At 40.1% G+C, this 27,222-nt stretch overlaps 1 protein-coding gene across 6 annotated transcripts in view; it reads left to right on the top strand.

The window, feature by feature from the left end:
* Nucleotides 1-3,160: 3,160 nt before the first annotated feature.
* KIAA1958 (KIAA1958 ortholog) overlaps nt 3,161-27,222 on the top strand; it is a 134,175-nt gene continuing 110,113 nt past the window's right edge. For all 6 annotated transcript variants that reach the window (XR_008713913.1, XM_055579337.1, XM_055579333.1 and 3 more), the window contains exon 1: nt 3,161-3,296. The gene's annotated coding sequence lies outside the window, so the exon portion shown is untranslated. The remainder of the gene's footprint in view (nt 3,297-27,222) is intronic.

The raw sequence follows: 27,222 nt of genomic DNA on the forward strand, positions 1-27,222 counted from the left end.
ATGACAATGATTGACTCCTTTTACTGTGATTGCCTTTCTTCTGGAATCTTAGCCTCTCAAGTCCAAGCTGCCCTGATAGACCTGATCTCCAAAATTTGTATCTCCAGCCTAGACTGTTGAGAGCACTTAGGGTGCCTCAGTGGTTTCTATACTTCTAGACACACATCAACAAAGCTCTGAGAAGGAAAGGTAGCTGAGGATGGAGTATTCACTTTAGTGTGTTTCCCTTCTTGCTGGGTTCTTGGGACTCTCAACCCTTGGCTGCCTGGGTGGTTGCTATATAACAGATTTATACAGCCTTTTTTTTATGCACATTTTATAGTATTTTTTTGGGAGAGTTCCTTGGTTCAACCAAGTACCTCATCATAGCTGGAAGCCTGCATTATTTAAAAAAACTCATCAAGATGGAAATATCCTTGAAACAAGTGAGACTGCACTTAAAAATTTCATTGTGATAAAAACAAATAATATAAAATTTATTCTTTTAACACTTTTAAGTGTACAGTTCAGTGGTTTAATTACATTTACACTGTTGTATAACAGATTTCTAGAACTTTTTCATCTTGCAAAACTAAAACTCTATATGGAACAGTAACTTTTCATATTCCCATCCTCAGTCTCTGGCAACCACCATAATACTCTGTTTCCATGATTTTGACAATTCTAGGTACCTTATACAAGTGAAGTCATAAAATATTTGTCCTTTTTGTGAGTGGTTTATTTCATTTGGTGTAGCGTCCTCAAGGTTCATCTATGCTGTAGCATGTGACAGGATTTCTTTTTTAAGGCTGAATAATACTCTGCTGCTGCTAAGTCACTTAAGTTGTGTTCGACTCTGTGCGACCCCATAGACGGCAGCCCACCAGGCTCCCCCGTCCCTGGGATTCTCCAGGCAAGAACACTGGAGTGGGTTGCCATTTCCTTCTCCAATGCATGAAAGTGAAAAGTGAAAGTGAAGTCGCTCAGTTGTTCTGACTCTTAGCGACCCCATGAACTGCAGCCTACCAGGCTCCTCCGTCTGTGGGATTTTCCAGGCAAGAGTACTGGAGTGGGGTGCCATTGCCTTCTCCGGAATAATACTCTACCATATGTATATGCCACATTTTGTTTATCCATTTATCCATCCATGGATATCTGGGCTGCTTCTGTCTCTGGGCTGTTGTGAATAATGCTGCAGCGAACATGGGTTGCAAATACCTCTTCAAGGTCTTGCTTCAAATTCTTTTGAATATACACCCAGGGGTGGGAATTCTGGTTCACATATTATTACATATTTAGTTTTTCGGCCTTTTTTTTTTTTTTTGGTAAGTTCCTTTTTGTGTATCTTGTATTTATTTGGCTGCGCCAGGTCTTAGTTGCTGCATGTGGAACTCTAGCCACCCAACCAGGGATTGAACCCAGAGCCCCTGTACCCGGGGCGTGGAGTCTGAGCCACTGGACCACCAGGGAAGCCCCCAGTTTTAGTTTTTTGGGGAACCTCCCTAGTATTTTCCATCGTGACTGCACACATTTTGCATTTCTACTAACGGTGCACAGGGTTTCCATTTTTCCACAGGATTATGTATTTGAAAAGTGGCAATTAATTGGAGCTTCTTTGGACACATTATTTTATCAAAAATTTTTACAGATTTTTAAATTCAGCCTTGACCAGGAGGAATGTTTACAGACAAAGGTGTTATGAATCCTCTTTATTTTGTTCAGAAGTTACTCTTTTTCTGCTCAGTCATATTCTTTCCTCTCACCTACCTCACAGTAGGAGGGACTGCGGCTTCCCTGTCACAGATGGGATGAGATCAATATGTGAGCGCTGCTGCTGCTGCTGCTAAGTCGCTTCAGTCGTGTCCGACTCTGTGCGACCTCAGAGAGGGTAGTCCACCAGGCTCCCCCGTCCCTGGGTTCTCCAGGCAAGAACTCTGGAGTGGGTTGCCATTTCCTTCTCCAATGCATGAAAGTGAAAAGTGAAAGTGAAGTCGCTTAGTCGTGTTGGACTCTTAGCGACCCCATGGACTGCAGCCCACCAGGCTCCTCCGTCCATGGGATTTTCCAGGCAAGAGTAGCACTACATATAGCTAATCAGATATGCTTTAAACGCTATTTATTATCATTATTATAATTTTGGAGACAGTGCTGTAGGAAGAGAAGAGCACGGAGGCATACTACTTGGGATGAATCTGGGTTCCTCCAGCTACTATGTGATCTTGGGCTGATTTCTAAGATCTCTGTGTCGCCTCTAGAAAGTGGCAGTGCTAACCCCACCCACTTCGTGGCATCTTTGGGATTAAGTAAATCAGTATTCGCTAAGCACTTAGTGTGAACCCCAAGCACATATAGTTCGTGCCACGTTTGCTAGATAAAATAAAGGTGGAGGGCACCTGGTCCAGCCTTACCTCCCTTGTGCCCAGGTGTGCAGGCGGTGTTACTGTATGCTTCCCAGGTTTTAGTGTGTTTTAGGTGTTATTCAGCGATCTGGCTCCCTCCATGGGATGGGTGCGTGTGGTTTTAGTTGGATTAGAAACTTCCACCACGCAACGTGACTGTGGGTTGCACATCTGTCGATGGGAGGTGTTCTTGCAAAATGCCTGGGTGTAGAGGTGACTCCACTCAGCGCGTTAAAACAGGTGTCACACGCCTGACCAACGGAGTGTCCTGCAAGGTCTGATCCTGGCTTTTAGGGTGCAGCTGTACAGAGCTCCGAGGGACAGCGGAGACCGCTGGCCCGGGAAGTGTGACAGAAAGGGGTGCTGCCCACTTGAGAACTCAGTGGGGATCGTGGATCCCACACCTGTCGGGCTGCGGAGACCGAGCTCGTGCGCGCGCGTGTGTGTGTAGCAGGAAGGTCGGTGCACACCGCCTCCGGGCAGCGACGGCCGTTAGCTCGGTGCGCGTCGTGGGAGGTGCCGTTACACACTTCCTGTGGGTCTCGCGGACCACGGCGCGTTTCCGGTGCCGGCTGAAGCCCGGGGTCCGAGCCCCCGCCCCGCGCGCCGGCCCCGCCCCGCCCGCGCCCCGCCCCCCGCCTGCCCGCCGCGCTCCGAGCCCGGCGCGCGGAGCCCGGGGCGCACGGAGCTGCGCGCGCCGGTCGGCCGAGTCAGGCTGGCGCCCCCCGCCCCCCTCTCCCCGCTGTCCGTGGCGAGCCGGTGGCCCTCCCTGTTCCACTTGCCTTCGCTCCCCGGCCCCGCGGCCGCGCTCACTCCGTCCCTCCCCTCCGTCCCGCCCCGTCCAGCCCGCTCTGCTCGGCTCCCGCAGGCCCCCCTCGCTGCCCGCGTTCCTATGGACAGACGCACAGACACCTGCAGGTGGGTGAGAGCCCGTGCGAGGGGCGGGGACGAGCGCGCCGACGCTGCGCCCGGGGTTGGCAGCCCCTTTGTGTGGGGGGCGGCCGCACTGGGGTCCGTGCCGCCGCCCCCTCGGCGGCCTAGCGGTGACCTGGCTGAACCCTCCTTTTGTTCCTCTGCGGGGGTAGAGGGGGCGGGGGCGTGGAAAGGCGAGAGTCAGGGCTGAGAGCCGGGCGGCCGGACGTCGCCTGTGACGGGCTGGGGGGGCGGGAAACGGGTAGAGACCCCTGGCGACCGGGCCAGCGGCGGCGGCGGGGCCGCGGCTCTGGGCTGTCTCTCCGGGGCCGGCCCGCCGCCGGCTGTCTCCTGTCGCAGCGGCCGGGGGCGCGCTGCGAGTCTGGCTCGCCGGCTCCAGCTCCAGGGTCTCTTGGAGGTGGGCAGGAGGGCGGGAAGGGGAGAGAAAAGATCTGCTCTCTTAGTTTCCAAGTCTCGAGGAGGTTACGGGAGAAAGAGGGAGGAGGTGTTTTCGGAGCTCTGCCCGACTTGTTTCCCTCACTCGAGGCTCGCCGAGGTGCGTTTTGGGGCGTGTGTGAAGGAACGTGCATCGCTTCGGTCCCTTATTTATTGTTTCTAACGGAGGAGGGCTTTCTCCGAAGGGCTCTTCCGCCCCCCTACCCGGTCTGAGGCTGCGCACAGTGGTTTGTGTTTGTTATCAAATACATCGAGATATAGATTTCCCTCGGTAGGAGGAGGTTGGGCTGACGAGAATCAAATCAAAATCAAAGAACGTTTTGTAGTTTTCTGGTAGTTTTCCTTTTTTCTTTCTTTTTCTTTTTTTAAAGATTAAGTGGGGACTTAAAGGGAGGAAATAAAAGATAAATACGGCTGTGATTTTACATATATGTATATTTTGTGTATATATAACTTTAGGGGGTAAAGTTTTGTTATTTCCCAGACTCCTTAGGATTAACATGACAGAATCTTCTACCTGTTAAATAGTTAACAAGCAAATCAGGTAGAAACAGCTTCCCTAGTGGAGATTAGTTAAACTGGAGTGTGATAAACAATTATCTAGCTTTCTGTTCAGGCTAAAACCTTTATTTTCGCTGATTTAAGATACGAGACCTTTCACGACGTATGGGGAGAACATGAATGTTAGAACGAATCATTTCCCCCTGTGATTATGCTCTCCCTGTTTTATTATATGTATTTCTGTATTCTCTGTTTATAACCTATCGGGTTGAATATGGTGGATAAAATTTTTGAAAAGTGTCGTGGGTGATGTTTCTGATTTATATTATTTATCTCAGTTTTTCACGGACGGTTGCTATGTATTTTTAGATAGTCAAATAATGAAGTCGAGTAAACGCCCAGAAAATTAATTGTTCAGATTTTTAACGCAGGTATGGATTTATATCTTTGCGTTAACCTCCGTCTACCTGGTCATTTCTGGAGGTTTTTTTTTCTTTTTTTTGCCTATTGTGTGAGAATCCTTATTGACAAACTTAAATCTGATGATTACCAAGGAGATTAAGAAAAAAAGTTTTGTGGACACTAAGTTATATCTATAGCTATTTATAGGAAATGGAATCTTTCTCAAAAAATAAAAAGTATTATCATCCAAATATGAAGGAATATTATGGTGGAAAAATATTTGCTATTTAAATTTTTGTTAAGTAAGATGTAGAAATTCGTCAGAAAACAATATACGGTAGCATCAACTAGGCAAACTGATTTTTGTCATTATAAAGAGGAGACAGTTTAAGTATGCCTAAAATAGTGGTCTTTTTCTAGGAGAAAAAGGTATCCTATATTCATGTCCTAGTTTTACATTAACAGATTAATATTATTGCATGCCTCATTTTGTATATGCCTGGAGTGTACATTATTGTACTCTTAAAACTTAGAAGAGGCTACATCTAACAAAGATCATGCCAGCCTCTTTGATTAGTTCCTGCTTTGACTTCTGTCCTAGATTAGATAAATGAATTTAAACTCTGCACAGGGTTCCATGCCAGGCACTGGTAAAACCCTTGAGCAGGATGCCTCTTCCTTTTCTAATAAGGATGGCCCAAAGAGGTTAAGTATAGAAATTTGTGCAGGTTTTATCATGAATGATGGAATGGAGTTCTAAAACACTCCCATGGTTTCAGCTCTCAGATACACACTCTTCATCAGCTCTTCCCAGTATTAAGAAAGGTAAGCTAACACATTGTATTGGTTTACATGGCTGTCAGTTGTGGCATTAAGGTTTAACAAAGAGTCACTGTGTAAACTAAACATTAAGAAAGTGTGGCCTTGCATTGAGAATTGCTTGGCAGAGTTGCAGCTGTGTCTAACAGTTTTCTGGGATTGGCACGGAGTATTTATTTGGGCTGGCTAAAAGGTAACACTTAGTTTTTTTGTCTGTTTTTGTTTTTGGACTGTGATATGTAGATATTATTACTATTAAATATTTTGCTTTTTTACAATTAACAGTACTGTTTTAGTTAATCAAAGCATTCCAGATAATCTTTGATATTTCAACTAATTTTTCTTCTGGTATATTGGTGTTCAGGAAGATGTAAATTATTTCTCACATCTCATGGTTTAAACTTTTTCTGCTGCTTTTGATTATGACAAATGCTACTTCCAGAAACTGTGAATTTGTGCAAATCTGGATTTTTAAATATAGCTGAATAGTAGGATCTGATATTTATCAGTTTTCTTTTTTTTTAAACGCTAAGTTGTCCATGGTTAAATTTGACAGACTTTAAAATCCATAGGCTTTTCTAGTCTTTTCCTGTTTGTTGGTTATTAGTGTGTTGCCATTAAAGGACACTCAAAATGGCCACTTTATGTTACCTGGAACCCTCAAATGACTAGTATTATCATTAGTAATCACCACGGGGAAAGCTGCAAAGTTAACAATTATATTCTTTATATAATTTCTGTGACTTTCAAGTTCTTTTCAGGCAGCCTGTTGTAGACTGGGAAAGCAGGCCTGACTGTCAGAGGTGCGGACAGGGACCTCTCATTCCAGCCTTTATCGCCCTGCATTGTTTAAGAGCAGTACGTACTCTGCTTCTCATGGAAAAATGCAGAATTCATTCTTGGATTAATATTCTGCTACCAGATGTATGAGGCTGGCTCTAAAGAAGCTTTTTCTCTTAAATACTGTCAAAAATAGAGAAGCTGAAGACTGGAGAGAAGCCATTTATTTTGAACAGTTTATTTTTTGACAGTTTGTGTTTGTAAAGAAACCTGCTCATAATATTTACTGAAGAGATCCACATAGTTGCCTGAAGAAACCCCACAGGTTTTCTTTTTTGCCTTGAAAAAAGTTTCCATAGAGCTTAACCCTTCTGTGGTACTTCTTGACTTAGCTTCTGGATTAGTTGATTTATGGACTTTATTTACCAGCATGATTGGAGAATTCTTTAACTATACTGAAATTGCACTCTGCCTGTGCTCTCTTCTGTTTCCTAGGTAACAAATGCACTGCATAGATTCCATAATGAGGACTGTGGTTGGCTAGTTACAGTGTAAATTCTGTTGTTTGGTAAAGCTTAGTCTCAAATTCAAATAAAGGTCAAGAAACTAAAAGTACTGAAAATGCAAATTTTTGCATTTCATTTTGTAGCCAGTGTCAACAAAGTTTAATACCCTTTTCTAGAGAAAGACAATTTATGCAGCATTATTCGGGTTTGTCTTGCACAGTCTCACACTTAAACAGTTAAAGAGATTTTTGAGTATTGCATATTGGTAAAACCAGTGTCTCTAGTGACAAAGAAGATATATTTCAGAAACACTTTATCACACTTAATATAGAAAGCAAAGGGATGTGGTCTAGGACATCAGTAATTGGTCTTTTTGTACTGAAAGAAAAGTAGCATCAAAAGATGTCTCAAAAGATAAATTGTGCAACTTTATGTGAAAAAGAACTTTTAAAAACTCTAAGGCATTAAATCATTTAAGAAACTTTTAAAAACATTAAAAATCTTACCATAAAATGGTGCAGTTTTCTCCTAGCTTTTTTCCCCCTCTGATCTGCTTGAATGTGGACTGGCCTGACGTCAGGGAGCAGGCCTTCAGGTTGGAGAATGGCTTTCCCTTCCACCTTTCTTTACTCTCGGGCCTCTGTACCTCTGGATGCAGGCAAGAAGTAGTGCAGTTGCTAGCAGTTGTTACCTGTGTGTGTGTGTGTGTGTGTGTGTTTAAACCCACACAAATAACTTCCAAAGAATTCCATAAATTGTTGTTTTTGTTCAGTGGCTAAGTCGTGTCTGACTCTTTGAGACCCCATGGACTGTAGCACACCAGGCTCCCCTGTCCTTCACTGTCTCCCAGAGTTTGCTCAGATTCATGTCCATTGAGTTGGTGATGCTGTATAACCATCTCATCCTCTCTGCCCCCTTCTCCTTTTGCTGTCTATCTTTTAATACCCATTGCAAGTATCTTTTCATTTGATACCTGAAAATTGATTTTTATTTGTTAATCATCAAGGATTCCATTAGCTGAAATTAAAAAGAAAAATTCTTTTGAATTTTGGAGAATTATCCAGAGTTGCCCCCATTGGGCTTCTCTGATAGCTCAGTTGGTAAAGAATCTACCGGCAATGCATGAGATCCTGGTTCGATTCCTGGGTCGGGAATATCCACTGGAGAAGGGATAGGCTACCCACTCCAGTATTCTTGGGCTTCCCTTGTGGCTCAGCAAGTAAACAATCTGCCTGCAATGTGGGAGACCTGGGTTCAAAGCCTGGTTGTGAAGATCCCCTGGAGAAGGGAAAGGCTACCCACCCCAGTATGGAAACCCTGACAGACTTTATTTTATAAATAGGGCTTCCCTCATAGCTCAGCCGGTAAAGAATCTGCCTGCAGTGCAGGAGACCCGGTTTCTATCCCTGGGTCAGAAAGATCCCCTAGAGAAGGAATTGACAACCCACTCTAGTATTCTTGCCTGGAAAATCCCATGGACAGAGGAGCCTGGTACACTACAGTCCATGGGGTCACAAAGAGTCGGGCACGACTGAGCAACTAACACTTCACTTCACTCTCTCTTGCTTGGCTGAATTGTTTTTGGATTATTTATCTTCTTACTTAATTCACATTTCAGGAATAGGATGCATCTTGGTTGGATTTGTCTGTCTCTTCTTGGTTTTCCTCAAAACTGACCCTTTAACCTTTTCTGTCCTCTTCTAATTGCCAGTATCGCATCCCTTCACTTTTCCCTTATCAATATCTTCCCTGTTTTCCCTTGTAAATACTTGCTGTTTAAACATTTTCATTGCTGCATATAAGCCATAGTCACCAGATAGAAAAAGCTCTACTTTGCTGTTTTGAGGCTTCATACTTACTGGATTATTATCAATATCTGTGAACTCTTACCCAACTAGGACACTACTTTCTCTCTCCAGCCTATATTCATTTGCAAGGGCTGCTGAAACAAAGTAAGACAGACTGAGTCACTTAAACAACAAAAATGTATTCATTTTTTACAGTTCTGAAAGCTTTAAGTCCCAGATCAAGATGTTGGCAGCGTTGGTTCTTCTAAGCCCTCTCTCGTTGGCTTGTAGCTACCTGTTTTCTTAAGATATCTTCACATGGTCCTTCCTGTGTGCCTCTCTGTGTCCTCATCTCCTTTCTTCCGATGAGACATCATTCTGTATCCTTAGGACTCACCTAAATGACCTCATTTTGTTTTAATGCCCTCTTCAAGGCCCAATCTCCAAATATAGTCTCCTTCTGAAGTACTGGGGGTTAGGACATCAGTGTATGGAGTGGGGGGAGCACAGTTACAGCTCATAACAGCCTGTTCTTTCACCGGTGTCTTTCATGGGTTTCCCTGGTGGCTCAGATGGCAAAGAATCTGCCAGCAATGCAGGAGACCTGGGTTTGATCCCTGGGTGGGGAAGATCCACCTGGAGGAGAAAGTGGCTGCCCATTCCAAGTATTCTTGCCTGGAGAATTCCATGAACAGTGGAGCTTGGCGGGTTACAGTCCATGGAGTTGCAAAGAATTGGACACAACTGAGCGACTTTCACTCACCTTGTCTTTCATACATACATACATTCATACATGCTTCACTCCATGTGTGTAATTTTATAGTCATTTTCGTCTTTTTAATACTTTTTTACTCAGCATTTTTTCACTTGAGTGCAGGGCCCAGTAGACAGCAACATCATCAACTTTGTATGCATTAAAAATAACCAAAATGGGTAGTTAAAGGCTTTTCATATTATTTTTAAATGCTTTATTTTGAATAGTTTTAAGTAGAAAAGTCTTAATCATTGGTTTCAAATGCAAGAGAATCTCAGTGGAGCCAAATATGATGAAACTGCAAATGCTGTTTTCTTATGAATTCTAAGAACCTGGTTCTTTTGGTGGTGTTTTTCAGATATTGGTCTTGATAACTTGCATGGTAAATTACACACCTTTCTGATCACTTCACACCTTCCTTGGCTGATGACTCTTGAATCTGATAACCACTCAGGGCATCTCTGCTGAATTTCAGATGTATGTACCAACCAGCTGGACACAGTCATTTGATATTCCACAAACACTTCACATTCAGCATGCCCCAAACTTGACTTACCTTTCTCTTAAAATCCATGTCTTTTTTGTTAACTAGGGAACCATTCCCTAGCTTAGTGAGTGGTTCTGTCCATCCGTTTTCCCAGTCCAGAAATTGAGTTATCTGTGACTTCTCCCTTATTCTCAGTCCTATTTTCTGTATAGAATCAAGGTCCTAAAGCAGTCAGTTCCTGCTCCCCAAGATTTCTCAGTTCTGCTGTTTGCCCCAGACAAATCATATACTACCCTGTCACCTTTGCCCATCATTGGTTTAGTTCTACACTTGCATATATTCAGTTTATAGCGTAAGTCCTTATGTTAAGCCTTCTGTAATCATTTGATAGTCTGAAACTCAATGAATCCTCATAAACAGCTCATGTGAGTATTATCTCTGTCTTTCACATTTAAAACTGTTTATCCGTGGCTTTTGTACTTGAAGGTCAGTTTGTCTGAATATAATTACTTGGCCTGCATTTTCTTCCCTCAAGAATCTTAAATATGCTATTCTGTTTTAGGATTTGGCAAATATTTTCTTAAAAAGACCAAATAGTAATTATTTTAGACTTTGTGGGCCATAGGTCACTGTCACAATTGTTTAACTGTGCCGTGTCAGTGCAAAAAATCCTCCTGCCAAGTGCGGGAAAGGCAAGAGACACGGACGAGTTCAGTCCCTGGGTCAGAAAGGTCCCCTGGGGTAGGAAATGGCAACACACTCCAGTATTCTTGCTTGGAAAATTCCATGGACAGAGGAGCCTGGAGGGGTATAGTCCATGGGGTCGCAAAGAGTCAGACACAGTTCAGCATGAACATGAGCATCCATGCAAAACCAGCCTTAGAGAATATGTAAATGAACAAGCATGTCTGTGTTCCAGTCAAAACTTTTATTTACAAAACTGGAAAGTTGGCTATATTTGGCCCATAAGCTGTAGTTTGCTAAGTCTTACTATGTTGTATTTTGATAAAAAATGTTGTTGTCAGAGTCTAATACCAGTATGATTTTCTTTAAGTGTCTTATCTTTTTCCCTAGATGCCGAAAAGACCTTTTCCCCTCATCTTTAAAGGCAGATAATTTTATTAGAATATATCTTAAATGTTGTCTGTTCTGTTAAGTTTTCCAGGTATACAGTGTGTTTTATTATGTTGGCTCAATTTTTTTAAATAAATATTTTCATCAGTTTTATATTTTAGTATTTATTCATTTTCATTCTTTTTATTTTCTTCTTTGAGGTCTTCTGTTAAATTTATGTTGGCTCTTCTTTGCTTATCTTTTATGTCTCTTCCTTCAAATTCTTTTTAATTTTTTATATTTGCTGTATTTTTTCTCTTAATGTTTATTTCCTTGGCTGTGTTGGGTCCTAGCTGTGGCACGTGGGATCTTTGTTGCCTCCTGTGGGATCTTTTGTTGAGGTGCACACACTCTCTAGTTGTCGCACATAGGTTTAGTTGCCCTGCAGCAGATGGGGTCTTAGTGCTCCGACCATGGATGAAACCTGTGTCCCCTGCATTGGCAGGCAGATTCTTAATCACTGTGTCACCAGGGGAATCCACAGGTTTAATTTTTTAAGTAACTGCCAGACTTTTCCAGAGTGACTGTACCATTTTATATTCCCAGCAGCAGTACATCCAGTCTCTCCCCATCAGTGTTAGCATTTGGTGGTGGTGCTATTTTTTATTTTACTGTTCTGATATGTGTTTAATAATATTGTAGTTTTAATTTGCATTTTCTTAATGGCTGATGTTATACATCTTTTCATTTGCCTATTTGCATCTGTACATCCTCTTCTGTAAAATGTCTGTTTATGTCTTTTGTCTATTTTCTAATTGGATTTTTTTGTTTGCTTGTTTTACTCTTTTGAGAGTTCTTTATATGTTTTAGATACTAATCCTTTGTCAGAGATTTGGTTTGCAGATCCTTTCTTCCTGTCTATAGTTGTCTTTTGATCCTCTTCACATGGGCTTTCACAGAGCAAAAGTTTTAGTATTACCAATTTTTCCTTTTATGGATCTTGCATTTGGTTCAAGTCTAAGAACTCTCTGCCTAGCCCTAAATCTCAGAGATCTTCTCCTGTGTCGTTTGCAGTTAAGTGTATGATCCAGTTTGTGCTAATTTTTATTTAAGGTGTGAGGTTTAGGTTGAGGTTCATTTTTGCCTGTGGATGTCCAATTACTCCCATAGTATTTGTTGAAAAGGCTGTCCTTCCTCCATTGAATTGCTTTTGCACCTTTGTAAAAAGTTAGTTGAGCATATGTGTGGGTCTATATCTTGGTCTGCTCCATCTGTTTTTATGAGTAGATTTGAGGAGAGTCCAAAACTAAGCTTCTGCCATTATCCTGCTTGCTTAGAACTCCTTATTCCTTTGAATGATTTTTTGTTATTATTTTTTTTCCTATTGATTGAAGAGGACAGGTATCTGTGTAGGTTTAAAAAGAAGATAAGCAGTAATTTAACAATTTTGTAGTTTGTCTGTTTTATAATATAGTGATAAGCCCTTATGTATTTGCTTCAGAGAGTTTAATTCTTTTCTAACTTAGGTTGTTAACATTTTCATGACAGTTATGATTCAATAATGGAGAAGGCAATGGCACCCCGCTCCAGTACTTTTGCCTGGAAAATCCCATGGACGGAGGAGTCTGGTGGGCTGCAGTCCATAGGGTCTTGAAGAGTCAGACACGACTAAGCGACTTCCCTTTCACTTTTCACTTTCATGCATTGGAGAAGGAAATGGCAAGTCACTCCAGTGTTCTTGCCTGGAGAATCCCAGGGACGGGGGAGCCTGGTGGGCTGCCATCTATGGGGTCGCACAGAGTCGGACACGACTGAAGTGACTTAGCAGCAGCAGCATGATTCAATAATATTCTTTATTTATGTGGCATCTTGAGAAAACAAGAAAGTCTACATTAAAGCATTTCTGTATAACTAAAATTTAACTCCTGGACAAAACTTAAGATTTTAATCCTTTTTAATGAAAATGGACCCCACGTGTAGTTTAAGTAAAGGTGGCATTTCAGTTGCTTTTGGAAATTTGCCAGAAGAATCATCTCCTGGCATCTGGATGAATCCAAGCAGATAGCAGAGACATTTTCAAGATTTTTTCACTGCCCTCCAAGTTCTCTCTTCTTACAGCTAATCCAAGGAAAGACTAATGCAACTCCTGGCCTAAGAGTTAAACTGATACAAATGAATAGGAGAAAAGCATACAAATTTGGCTAATATTGTTATGTGCACACAGGAGTCTTCATAAGGAAATTGAAGACCCAAAGAAGCAGTTAGGATTGAGAGCTTTTTTGTATTTTTAACAAATGATAAATTTGTAGAGAAGACGTAGGCAAAGGAATTTTAGCTAGGGTCTGTAAATTGTCAGACTAGGAAGTAAATGGGGACACTTAATTGAAGATAAGGGTTATTTTAGTAGGTTTGTTTGTATAGATCCATTCTGGCATTGACTCCTAGTTACCAGTGATAAGAATATTCTTCTTTTCCTGTATAAAGAGGGCATCTTTCTCATGGGAAACTTTATGACCTGCTTTTAGGTAGAAAGAGGGAGGTCAGCCTTTTGTGCATCTGATGATTCTCAAATGCCATCAGTTCAAAATAATCAGTATGCCAAAGCAGCATATTTTAGGGGATGGCACGTTATGAACCCCTTTTAAGTATAATTTACATTCAAAAATGAATGTGTCATGTGTACAGTTGATAGATTTTTACAGATTGAACCTGTGACTAGCACTGTGATCAATAAGCAGTGTCATCAGCACCCCTGCAGAACCTCTTATTTTCCTTCCAGTATCTAACACAGCCTTTCTGAAGAAAAACAGATACTCTGACTGCTGAGTAATGGGGTATATATTATATATGTTCAGCTTTAGTAAATACTGTTTGTTTTTCAAAGTAGTCGTATCTATCGACACCACCACCATCAGTGTGTCTCCGTTCTTGTTTCCCTTCCTCATGTTAATCATTTTGAAAAGCAGTTTGATAAAATATATCAAGAACCATAAATGTATTCACACCCATTTATCTAGTGATTCTAGTAATTGCAAAGATAGGAAAAGATACTACAGAAGTGGATTTAGGGAAGCAGAGACCAGGGACCACAGGCTAAATCTGGCCTGATGCAGCCTGAATCCAGTCACAACCATTCCCTGTCTATGGCTGTTTTTGTGCTGTTTTAGTGGCAGATTTAAGTTGTTATAGAAAATGTCTGCCACCTAACCCTCTCCAGAAAAAACTTGATGACCCTTGCAATAAAGCATTATATGAAATAGTGCAAGATTGGCAATAACCAATATATCCATCATAAGGGAAATTATTAGATAAATCCTGGTGTAAACATTTGATGGACTAGAACATAGCCATTTAAAATGGTGATTATAGAGGTTTTTCATCCAGCAAATATTTATTGGGCATTGCTATTTATTAGGCACTTTTCTAAGTGTCAGGAAATTAGTAGAAAAATTCCTTCCCTCATTGAACTTTCAGTCGAGGAGACAGAATAAACAAGATAAATATGGAAAACAACACAGAAGTGGGATAAGTGCTAAGATGGAAAAAAGTAAACCAGGGAAGGGAGATGTGAAACATTTCAGGGTGAGGGCTTGACATTTCAGTTGCTTAAAGAAGACTTCACTGAAAAAATAGCTTTTGAGCAAGGACCTAAAATAAGTGTATAGACCTGACACTGAGGTAGATGGAGGAGGAACTTCTGAGGCAGAGGAAACAGAAAGGACAAAAGGCCAGAGTTGGAAATGTGACCCTGGTGTTCTAGGAATAGCAATAAGGCAAAGGGCTGCTGCGGAGAGGAGGAGGGAAGAGTTGCAAGGGCTGAGCTTGCACAGGGTATTGGGAGATGACAGATCACGTGGGGCCTTGTGGCAGCATGAAAAATCCCTGCTAGAAATTGTTCAGGTTTAAAAAAAAGCTCTTTCCCTCTTCTACTTTCCCTCCCTCTTTCTCTGTTTAATAATGATAGCTATGTAAAGCAATACATAAGGAAAAGATTGGAAGAAAACACACTAAAATGCTAATGTCCTGGGCTGTGAATTATATTTTTCTTTTTGTTAAACGTTCTATAATTTGGAAGGCAGCTATGCTCACCACTATAGCACCAATGCTTATAATTTGGCCATGTTTTATAATAAACATATTTTAAAACTTAAAAGGATTTTAAAGAAACTTAAAAGATATCTTTGTCTTTGAATACTTTAGAAATTGAGTACTTTAGATCCTCCTGAAGTTTATTGTAATCTGCTGGTAGGCAGCAGTGTCTTAAATCATCTGAGGAGTTGCTGCATTTTGGGGTTTTTTTTTTCGGTTGTTCCACCCTGGTGGCTCAGCTGGTAAAGAATCCACCTGCAATGCAGGAGGTCCCAGCTTGATCCCTGGGTTGGGAAGACCCCTGGAGAAGGGAATGGCAATCCATTCCGGTATTCTTGCCTGGAGAATTCCATGGACAGAGGAGGCTGGCAGGATACAGTCCGTGGGGTTACAAAGAGTCGAACATGATTGAGTGACTAAGACAGACACACAAACACACACTCACTCACACATACATGGCTGGCAGAATCTTAGCTCCTCAACTAGGGATTAAACTCAGGCCCTCGGCAATGAAAGCTAGGAGTTCTAATCACTGGGCCTGCAAGGAGTTCCCCATAGCTGTTTTTTTAATGATTAATTTTTCAGTGTTTGTACATTGTAGGAATGATCTATTTTATATTTTAGCCCCTATATTTTATGGATAAGAAAACGATCAAGAGGAGAGAAAGAATTTGGGCTTCTAGTTCTTTTTTGTAGGTATTTGTATGCTTCAGCACCATTTAATCTGAGGATTTCTTAACACTTTAGTGATTTTTATGATTAATAATTTACCTAATTTTTAACTTGAAAATCCTTGCAAATAATAATGTCTAAATCTGTTCTGTTGATACCTTCTCAGCACAGAACTGTTGTAGCAAATATGGTGATAGTAATGAATTCTTTTGACCAGCACCCTAGTTAAGAACATGGATTTGGGACTCAGACTGCCTTGGTTTAAATTTTGTTGCTGATCCTTATTGGTACTTAATCTCTCTGTGCTTTAGTTTCACATTTATAAAAAGGATATAATACTAAGTATTGGAGAAGGAAATGGCAGCCCACTCCAGTATTCTTGTCTGGAGAATCCCATGGACAGAGGAGCCTGGCGGGCTATGGTCCATGGGGTCACAAAGAGTTGGACACGACTGAAGCACACAGCATACTAAGTATATACCTCATAGGGTTGTTGTGAACATTAAATGAATTTATGTGAGCAGAATGTGAGGCATATAGGACAGATTATTATTGAGGTTTAGGTATCTACAAGGGAAGGCATTTAAACACTAGATCCTAGAGAAAATCAAGTTCAACAGATACTTGTATTATTGAAAGTCTGTGTATGCCTTTCTACTTGGACTTCATAGCTGGCATATAGACTTCCCTGGTAGCTCAGACGGTAAAAGCGTCTGCCTACAATGCGGGAGACCTGGCTTCAATCCCTGGGTTGGGAAAATCCCCTGGAGAAGGAAATGGCAACCCACTCCAGTATTCTTGCCTGGAAAATCCCATGGATGGAGGAGCCCGGTAGACTACAGTCCATGGGTTGCAAAGCTGGCATATAGGAATTTATTAAGAATGTGTTCAGTTGCTCAGTCGTGGCCGACTCTCTGCGACCCCATGAATCGCAGCATGCCAGGCCTCCCTGTCCATCACCAACTCCCGGAGTCCACCCAAACCCATGTCCATTGAGTCAGTGATGCCATCCAACCATCTCATCTTCTGTTGTCCCCTTCTCCTCCTGCCCTCAATCTTTCCCAGCATCGGGGTCTTTTCCAGTGAGTCTGTTCTTTGCATCCGGTGGCCACAGTACTGGAGCTTCAGCTTCAGCATCAATCCTTCCAGTGAATGTTCAGGGTTAATTTCAAGATTGATTGGTATGATGTCCTTGCAGTCCAGAGGACTCTCCAGAGTCTTCTCCAGCAGCACCTAGTCATTTTAATCAGCACCGTGGCTTCAAGCATGTGCTGCTGTAGCACTCACACTACGTTCTTGTTCATTAGAAAAGACCCCGATGCTGGGCAAGGTGGAAGGCAGGAGGAGCAGGGGACGACAGAGGACCAGATGGTTGGATGGCATCACCGACTTGATGGACATGAGTTTGAGCAAGCTCCGGGAGATGGTGGAGGACAGGGAAGCCTGGCGTGCTGCAGTCCATGGGTTGCAGAGTCAGACATGGCTGAACGACTGAACAGTTGTAGCACTTACACTATAAACCCTTACATGTGGTTATCAGAGTTCATGGAAAATAGTGTTTATTTTTATTTCAGTAGGAGAAACTTGTCTTAGATCTAAGTGGGTCATGTAGTGATCGTGGGGCAGAATGCGTGGTAAAAGGTAAAGGACAGCGTCCAGCCACCTCTAGGAAGGATTGCTTGTTTACTGCAGCGTGTGAGAACTCTGCTTTGTGAGTATGTAGGTCAGGACAGTAAAGAACTCTATTTAAATGGACACACAGTAGGGAAAGGGGATCAAATAGAGAGTGATACATGAGGCTGTGACTCTGTCCTTTAAGCTATATAACCAGGATTCTAGTATTTGGGTGTTCCCTAAATTCAGACAGGCTAAAGGCCTTTGAGCTCACGTAATGGTTGTATTTAAGAATTAACAATTTAAGTTTTTTTTCTAGAAAATGACAGTTTCCAAAATATCATATGGGAAAGCTTTTGGTAAAGCTTGAAATATGAAAAATAAAATTTAACTTACAGAGTACTGTGATGTTTTATGAAAAAAAAAATGCAGGGAAAACGTTAATTGTGTTTTCCTTCATGTTCTTTATTTTAGTTAAAGATAATTTTATACACATAGAATGTCCCTAATGTATTTTGTATGTTTGCCTATTTGTGGATTGCATAAGATTCTGTTGCTTTATACTCACTCGGAAAAAACTGAAGTTTTTTTGCAATGTTGATATTGTTCAGTGCTATGTCTTCAGAAGTAGTCCTTCTTCAAGCTGCTTTTCTTAAAGAAATTTTTTAAACATATTTGGATCAATGCAGGTACGGTTAGCAGTGTTTCTGCCACACTAGCTTTATAAGAAAGTTCTGCCTCCCTTGCAAAATCATGCGTTGTTACTTAGGGTTTCTGTGGGCACGTTAATTTTGAATAGAACCTGGGAATGGTGCTTATTAACTAGAAGTGTAGCGGTTTTAGTAGTGAGTTCCTAACAGGACTCCGGTACTGGAGTGCTCAGTAGTATATTGCTGTTGTAGCAGTTGTGGTATTTAATTGAACCTACAGGTCCTTGGGAATTTTTCTAGTTCATTATATTACAGTGATTGGAAAGACTTCTGAGAAGTTTTTTAAAATGTAGTTCAGTGTTTATGATTTAGTTAATAGTTAAGCTAAGGACTTTTAGGACCATTTGGGGGAGGAGAAGGAAACCTTATGTTTACAGAGACCTTTGTGAACCATGAAACTGTGCCCCTGAATTAGCCTGTCTTGACCAGCCTTCAGCTCCTACACCAGGCTCTTGTCCTCAGATATGACTCCCCCTTAACACCCTTGTCAGTTACTCTTTTCAGGGCTTCAGTTGATACTTCAAATGCATGTAATTAATCTGGAGTGCTTAGGAAGGATATGTGGGATCTCTCTTTAGGTTTAAAGAAATGACTATGAGTATTTTAATTTGATCCTTTTGAGTAGAAGTCTTTGTTCTGTGTGATAAACGTGTAGTATGTTAGCACCAAGGGAACTAAGTTTGTATCCATTGGACATCAGTGAAACTTTCTGTACTTGGTACCATCAACTATGACTCTGTGAGAGTGTATCTTTTAGCTTTACTTGTTAATTCTTAATCTTTTTGTCTTTTTTTCACCCCTTTAGGAATCAGATTAAAAACTTTGCACTCTCAAGCAGCAAGGTCCTTCCTACTTAATGTAGCACAGGGAACATATTCAATATCCTGTAATAAACCATAATAGAAAATTAATATGAAAAAAGAATGTGTATGTGTATACATTATACAACTGTCTTTGATGTACAGCAGAAATTAGCACAACGTTAGAAGTCAGTAGTATTTCAATAAAATACTTTTTGAAAAGAATAAAAAACCGCCTTCTCAGAAAGCGCACACTTCCACATGCAACATCTGATTCTGTATAAGTTTTAGGAAATATGTGGACCCCTGATGCATTATGCTAACAAATTCTGTTTTGTGTATTTTTGTTTTAGCATATGACTTTTTGTTTAAGGATAGAAACCTTAAAGATTTGAGATAAGGATTAGGAGAGTGAGCTTATGGGCATCCAGGGAAATTTTACTTTGTTGAAGGAGAAGAGGATAATATGGTTTTTTTTTCTTCATCAGAAATCCATTTAAACTGCTGTTTCTGATAAATGCGCTAGTACTGTGCATCTGGGTAAATCAGTTTTCTGCACTATAGGTTTTGAAAAAATAGTGTCTCACTACTGGTGCACTCACAAAGGCAGTCTAGCAAGGAAAAATTAAAGAGCTTAAATTCTCATTCTCATTTCTATGGAATAAAGAGGGAGAATTCATTATGTCAAGCATTACAAATAAGCATGTATTAAAATGGCTACATATGATGACGGCACATTGTTGGAACACCCCATGAAAGATAATTTGCATGGAAGGTGATTATTCAGTAGGGCTTTAATTTACAAGAAACATTCCACCATTTAATTGAGCCCTTTTACACACACTGCTTCGCTTCAATAGATTGTGTTTGCTCCCTGCATATGTACAATGCCATAGGATGGTTTAAAATCTGATTCAGTCTAGCTGGAAGGTGAGACAGCAGCTGAAAGTCATGTCTTAAAAATATATATTATTAAACATCTGAGAATTGTTTTTTGTTTTGTTTTGAATATATTCTTACCATTTTGCTGTTGCTTTAAAAGTACGTGGTTGATGTACAATATTAGTTTCAGGTTTATTACATAGTGATGTACATTTTCATGCATTATGAACGATCACCATAAGCATAATAATCATCTGTCTTCATACAAATTATGGCAGTATTATTGACCAAGTTCCTTACACTGTATATTGCATCCCTGTGGCTTGCTTATTTTATTACTGGAGGTTTATACCTCTTAATCCCCTTCACCTTTTTAACCCTCCCATCCCTAGCCCTCTCCCCTCTGGCATCCACCAGTTTGTTCTCTGTATCTATGAGTCTGTTTTCATTTTGGTTTTCTGTCTTACTTTGTTTTTAAAGTTCCACATATAAGTGAAGTCATGTGGTGTTTGTCTTTCTCTGACTTATTTCACAAAAATTTTTTAAACTTTTTATTTCATATTGGGGTATAGCCGATTAACAATTTTGCAATAGTTGCAGGTGGATAGCAAAGGGACTCAGTCACACATACACAGGTGCCCATTCTCCCCCAAACCCCCTCCCATCCAGGCTGCCAAATAACGTTGAGCAGAGTTCCCCGTGCTATACAGTAGGACTTTGGTGGTTATCTGTTTTAAATATAGCAGTGTGTACACATTGATTCCAAACCCCCTAACCCTTTACCCACCTTTCCGCCTGCCTGGCGCCCGTAAGTTCACACATTGATTCCAAGCTCCCTAACCCTTTACCCACCTTTCCCCTGCCTGGTGCCTGTAAGTTCACTGTCTAAGTCTGCGAGTCCGTTTCTGTTTTGTAAGTAAGTTCATGTGTATCATTTCTTTTTAGATTCTATATATAAGGCTGTCATATGATATTTCTCCTTCTCTGACTTTTTTTACTTAGTATGACGGTCTCTAGGTGACATTATTTTGTTCTTTTTAATGGCTTGAGTAATATTCTAGTGTGTGTGTGTGTGTGTGTGTGTGTGTGTGTGTGTACCACATCTTCTTTATCCATTCATCTATGGATGGGCATTTAGGTTGTTTCCATGTCCTGGCTGCTGTAAATAGTGCTGCTGTGAACATGGGGGTGCGTGTATTTTTTTGAATTATAGTTCGATATGAATTATGTCTGCATACATGCCCAGGAATGGGATTGCTGAATCATATGGCCACTTGATTTTCAATTTTGGGGGGAACTTGCATACTGTTTTCCATAGTGACTGCCATAATGTGAAAATTAACTCAAAATGGATCAAAAAAAATATGTAAGAGCTAAAACTATAAAACAAATATAAGCAAAATAATCAGAATTAAAATAAGTGACATTCAAATAAAGCAGAAGAAATATCATTCCTTGCTGTTTTTAACTCATTATTTATTTCTGTATAGATTGCTCTATAGAGCATCAGGTGGTTTTTATTAATCTGTACTATTATTATACTAACATGAGATTTAACACAAATTAGATGTTTCTTTTTGATGTCTGAGATTATGATCATAGCATTGCAAACTGTTTAGGATCCTTTTGAAAGTATCATCTAATTTTTTTAATTGAAATGTAAGTTGATGTATAATACGTCAGTTGCAAGTGTACTACATGCTGATATCTCCCTACATTATGAAATGGTCACTATAGTAGGGTTAGTAATCATTTGTTCCCATACAAAGTTATTACAGTATTATTGACTGTAGTCCTTGTGCTGTACACTGTATCCTCCTTGGCTTGTTTATTTTATTACTGAAAGTTTGTACCTTTTAATTCTCTTCACCTATTTTGCCAAACCCTTCAGCCTCTTCCCCTCTGGCAACCACCAGCCAGTTTGCTCTCTGTATCTGTGAGTCTGTTTTCATTTTGCTTTGTTTGTTTGTTTTGTTTTTTGGATTCCACATATAAGTGAGATGATACAGTATTTGTCTTTGTCTACAGTATTTGACATTTCACTAAGCACAATACCCTCTGGATCCATCCATGTTGTCACAAATGGCAAGTTATCTAGTTTTTACGTGTTGGACACAGCGAGACATCACATGCTCTGGTATTTAAGTGTTATTTGACAGTAACAAAAGCCTTATCAAAGGCAAATATAGATGGCCTTTAGGAACTTGTTGCGGTTTTGAATTATCCTTGTGTGTCTTCTAAACATTTCTGTAATAATTTGTGCCTTTCTTCATGCCTGGTACATAGGTATTCAGTGATTGCTTATTGGAAGAATAAATACTGTTTAAGAGAAGCAAAATAGGTGTGGTGATCATGAAAATAAATTCCAAATCGTACAGTTCTTTCAGGCATTTCCAGCAGTTAGATATTGCTGCTACAAGTGATAATAATGAGAAGTGCTGATGTACCTTTCAGAGCTCAAAAACATTTTTATACTAACTTGTTTCTGATAAAACTGCATGGGAATGATTTGATCCCATTGGACTATGTTCATGTAATTGTTGAATTATTAAAGCATTTAATTAGTATTTCAGTAAGTGCTGATATAGATACATCACTTTGTCTCTTGTTCCTAATTATGCAATATTGTGGGAAGTGGACCAGTATAATAGAGGAGAGGTGTTTCGGTCCCCTCGGTAATGTCATCTTAATTAAGATCAAAGAGTTCTGAAGTTTCATGTGTTTGGGAAAATGGCAAAGTGAAAACAGTTTTTTGCTATTTTACACTTGGCTTGATCGATTAAATTGGCTAATAGAGAGGAAGCAAATAATTCAAATTGCTTTTACATTTTAAAGACTCTTAAGATGGAAAATAGAAAAGACAGAGGTAGATAAACTACGTGTGTATTATTTACAAGGAAACTTAATTCAGCCTAGCAGTGGCTTTGAGTATAAGTACTACCCTTCAGTTGTAGATAAGATAATGTGTAGTATAATCTTGAGTAACTAGAGACAGAATGAAATGGATATTTTGAATTAGTTGTGCATTATTTAGTATATCTGATAAAACAACAGCATATACCTGATGCTTTTACCACCACTTATATAACACTCTGTACTCCAGGTAAGTAGATATATTCGTCCTAGGTGAACATTTTTACAGTCAAGAATTGTGGGCATCCTTTGTAAATTACCACTCACAAGCTTAACCTACAGATAAGAGAGTGGCAGGGGAAGCAGAAGCACTGATCAGAAAGAAAACTGAAGGAACAGAAAAGTAAACAGGACTTGAAACTGTGAGAAATAACATGGATTTTTTTCACTGTAACTATTCACTATAAGTATTCTAAAAGAGGAAAAAGCCCAGATCATCAAAAGTTTGTGTTATTAAATACAAATAAATGTAAACTTTCAGTTTCCAATAAGAACAAAATCAAACTACAAAGATTAAAAATGGGAGCTAGAAATGCTAATGTCAAGTTTTCCTTCTAGTAAACCTTTCTAGACCGTCTGTGGTTTGACCTCCAGCGTATGTTGGTCCTTTTCAATTCTGTCCCCAATTCTGGCATACAGTGCCTGGAGCTAGGAGATGCTTACTAAATGATGTTTATATTTGATCTTTATTCTCCCTTACCATGTGACTTGCTAAGTTGCCATCTCCTCCTTTGTTTTGTTTTCGATTCTATTAATTTCTCCTTCTACCTTATAACCTCTTTTTTTTTTTTAATTTTCTTTTTAAACTTTACAAAATTGTATTAGTTTTGCCAAATATCGAAATGAATCCGCCACAGGTATACATGTGTTCCCCATCCTGAACCCTCCTCCCTCCTCCCTCCCCATACCATCCCTCTGGGTCGTCCCAGTGCACCAGCCCCAAGCATCCAGTATCGTGCATCGAACCTGGACTGACAACTCATTTCATATATGATATTATACATGTTTCAATGCCATTCTCCCAAATCTTCCCACCCTCTCCCTCTCCAACAGAGTCCATAAGACTGTTCTATACATCAGTGTCTCTTTTGCTGTCTCGTACACAGGGTTATTGTTACCATCTTTCTAAATTCCATATATATGCGTTAGTATACTGTATTGGTGTTTTTCTTTCTGGCTTACTTCACTCTGTATAATAGGCTCCAGTTTCATCCACCTCATTAGAACTGATTCAAATGTATTCTTTTTAATGGCTGAGTAATACTCCATTGTGTATATGTACCACAGCTTTCTTATCCATTCATCTGCTGATGGACATCTAGGTTGCTTCCATGTCCTGGCTATTATAAACAGTGCTGCGATGAACATTGGGGTACACGTGTCTCTTTCCCTTCTGGTTTCCTCAGTGTGTATGCCCAGCAGTGGGATTGCTGGATCATAAGGCAGGTCTATTTCCAGTTTTTTAAGGAATCTCCACACTGTTCTCCATAGTGGCTGTACTAGTTTGCATTCCCACCAACAGTGTAAGAGGGTTCCCTCTTCTCCACACCCTCTCCAGGATTTATTGCTTGTAGACTTTTGGATCGCAGCCATTCTGACTGGTGTGAAATGGTACCTCATAGTGGTTTTGATTTGCATTTCTCTGATAATGAGTGATGTTGAGCATCTTTTCATGTGTTTGTTAGCCATCTGTATGTCTTCTTTGGAGAAATGTCTATTTAGTTCTTTGGCCCATTTTTTGATTGGGTCATTTATTTTTCTGGAGTTGAGCTGTAGGAGTTGCTTGTATATTTTTGAGATTAGTTGTTTGTCAGTTGCTTCATTTGCTATTATCTTCTCCCATTCTGAAGCCTGCCTTTTCACCTTGCTAATAGTTTCCTTTGATGTACAGAAGCTTTTAAGTTTAATTAGGTCCCATTTGTTTATTTTTGCTTTTATTTCCAATATTCTGGGAGGTGGGTCATAGAGGATCCTGCTGTGATGTATGTCAGAGAGTGTTTTGCCTATGTTCTCCTCTAGGAGTTTTATAGTTTCTGGTCTTACATTTAGATCTTTAATCCATTTTGAGTTTATTTTTGTGTATGGTGTTAGAAAGTGTTCTAGTTTCATTCTTTTACAAGTGGTTGACCAGATTTCCCAGCACCACTTGTTAAAGAGATTGTCTTTAATCCATTGTATATTCTTGCCTCCTTTGTCAAAGATAAGGTGTCCATATGTGCGTGGATTTATCTCTGGGCTTTCTATTTTGTTCCATTGATCTATATTTCTGTCTTTGTGCCAGTACCATACTGTCTTGATAACTGTGGCTTTGTAGTAGAGCCTGAAGTCAGGTAGGTTGATTCCTCCAGTTCCATTCTTCTTTCTCAAGATAGCTTTGGCTTCTTCTGTTTTCTTGTTCAAGCTTGTTAGTTTAATATTTAATTTTTAAAATTTTCAATCTTTTGAAACATTTTTTCTAATTTTCTAAAGCAGATAAAGCAGTCTTCTTCCTGGGTCCATTAGTTTGCCTGTTCTCCTTGGGTTTTAATGTGTGATATTCTTAGAGTCTTATATTTCCAAATTACACACTACTATTTAAAATAGTATTTTAAAAATGCTTTTTATTTTGATTATTATTATAATTTTCAGGTTTGTTACATTTTGATTATAAATAGGGTCTCTTATGTTTTTTGGTTTTTTTTTTTTTTTTAATGTATTTTATTTTATTCTTTGGCCATGCCACATGACTTAAGGGATCTTAGTTCCCCAACCATGGATCAACCCCAGGCCCTCAGGGATAACAGTGTGGATGGAGTCTTAACCATTGTACTGTCAGGGAATTCCCTGATCTATATATGATTTTGGGGCTTTGGAACTTTGAGAGTTTCTTTTTAGCATATTGCATTATCATTTTTCAGAAAGGTTCTACGTGCATTGAAAGAGTGTATGCTCTATTTGAAAAAAAATTTATATCTATTCTGGTCTAATTCTGTTTTTCTGATTTTCTCTTATCTGTTTTGAATCTTTATTCTTATTTATTTTTCATGTTATCAGAATACAGTGTCTATTTTTGGCCCCAGTAAAAGTGAATTGGGCTGATTATTTTATACCCTTAAATGCCCTGAATGAAATGACTTTGTTTTGGTCCATATACTTGAATGATCACTGCTGGACATAGAATTCTGATTTTGAATAGCTTTTCCCTAAGAAACTACAGATCTTTGTTGTCCTCTAGTATTTTATGTTGCTGGTGAGGTAACTCACATTCTGTTTTAGTGCTTTATCCCTGATAACTGCTCTCCAGTAATAGCCACCCAAGTCTTAATACTGTCTTGGTATTTAGTATTCTACCATCTCTAAGTAGCTCTAGGCCAGCTTTCCTTTGCCTGAACCATGTTTGATATCTATCCTGTTGCTATGCTTCCTACACCTGTCTCACCTCCTCGTGCCTTTGAAAGAACGATGAATGAGTCCCTCCTCCTTGGTTCCATACCATGGACACGATTGGCTTGAAATATGCAGTCATTCTCATTGCTTGCTTTGACATAGACCCTGACCCTTGTTGAGCCCAATTGAGATCAGCTTCCTTATTTCCATCTGTCCTATCTCCTTTTCTGTGGCTTGATCCTTGGGTATAGCCATAAAACTTATCCCCTTTATGCATGAGTCTGCATGTGGGCAAGATGAATATACTAATTCAGGAGGACTTGGCTTAGCCTCTAGTGGGTCTTTGGTATAGCTGCCCGTGGCACTGGTACAGGACTCAGTCTCATTATGTGGACCTAGTATTCAGCATCTGTCTTTTGGTCACAATAGGTAGAATCAAAATTTGAATTAACATCGCCCAGACTTCTTTTAGAGTCAAGTGGATGATGGGAGTACTCAAGGTGACAAGTGTGGGTGATCTAAATTAGCAGGGTACAGGGCTGCGTGACGACAACTGGCCAGTATCTTTTCTGCCATCATAGCCATCCGTCATTACAACCACTCATCAGAGGCTGATTTCTTTTTGGTGCTCATGACTCCTAATTTGAGAAGTGACATCAGAATCAGATGCTAAGGGTAGAGGATGGTTTTGGAAAGATGGTGAGATTTTTCAGATAGACGCATTATTAGATATGTTGATTTTAAAGCACAAACCATGTGGCTTTAGAAGCTTTGTCCTGGATTACATGAAATTTAAGCCATTTGTCAGTCTGATCTCGGGCCTGGAATTTCCTCATCCTGTTTTACATTTTCGGAAGTCCTAGGGAAGGTAGTTTAGAATTTCTTAGTGAAATGTTTTTCTAAAAATGATTAAAAGTGAACCTTTGTGCAAAATCATTCTGGAAGGTGTGTATATGAACACGTGCTCTAATGTCATTTTAGTATAGGTTGTCAGTCTAGGCCTCTATGAAACCGGCCCAGTATTAGCAGGCACTGCTGAATCAGCTATTGAGGGGGTGTCAGGGTGCCATGTGGAGAGAGGAAGGGGCATTGGCTAGCTGAAGAGTGTACTCTGAGGTGCCATAATTAGTGAGCAGATGGGGTCAGTGAATCTGCAAACTAGCAGAGGTGAGGTCAGGGGATAGGGCTAGTTTGGATGAGATGTGTTGTACTGTAAAAATAATAGTGACCACTTATTGAGGATGGACTATGTGACTTGAGTGCTGAATATATAGCAAAACTGGAGAGGGGATTGACTGGAGTGGGCAGTGGCAGTCGTGCAGAGGTTTCTAAAAGCCTTTT

The sequence above is a fragment of the Bubalus kerabau genome, chromosome 4 (genome assembly GCF_029407905.1).
Source record: "Bubalus kerabau isolate K-KA32 ecotype Philippines breed swamp buffalo chromosome 4, PCC_UOA_SB_1v2, whole genome shotgun sequence".
NCBI classification, from domain to species: domain Eukaryota; kingdom Metazoa; phylum Chordata; class Mammalia; order Artiodactyla; family Bovidae; genus Bubalus; species Bubalus kerabau.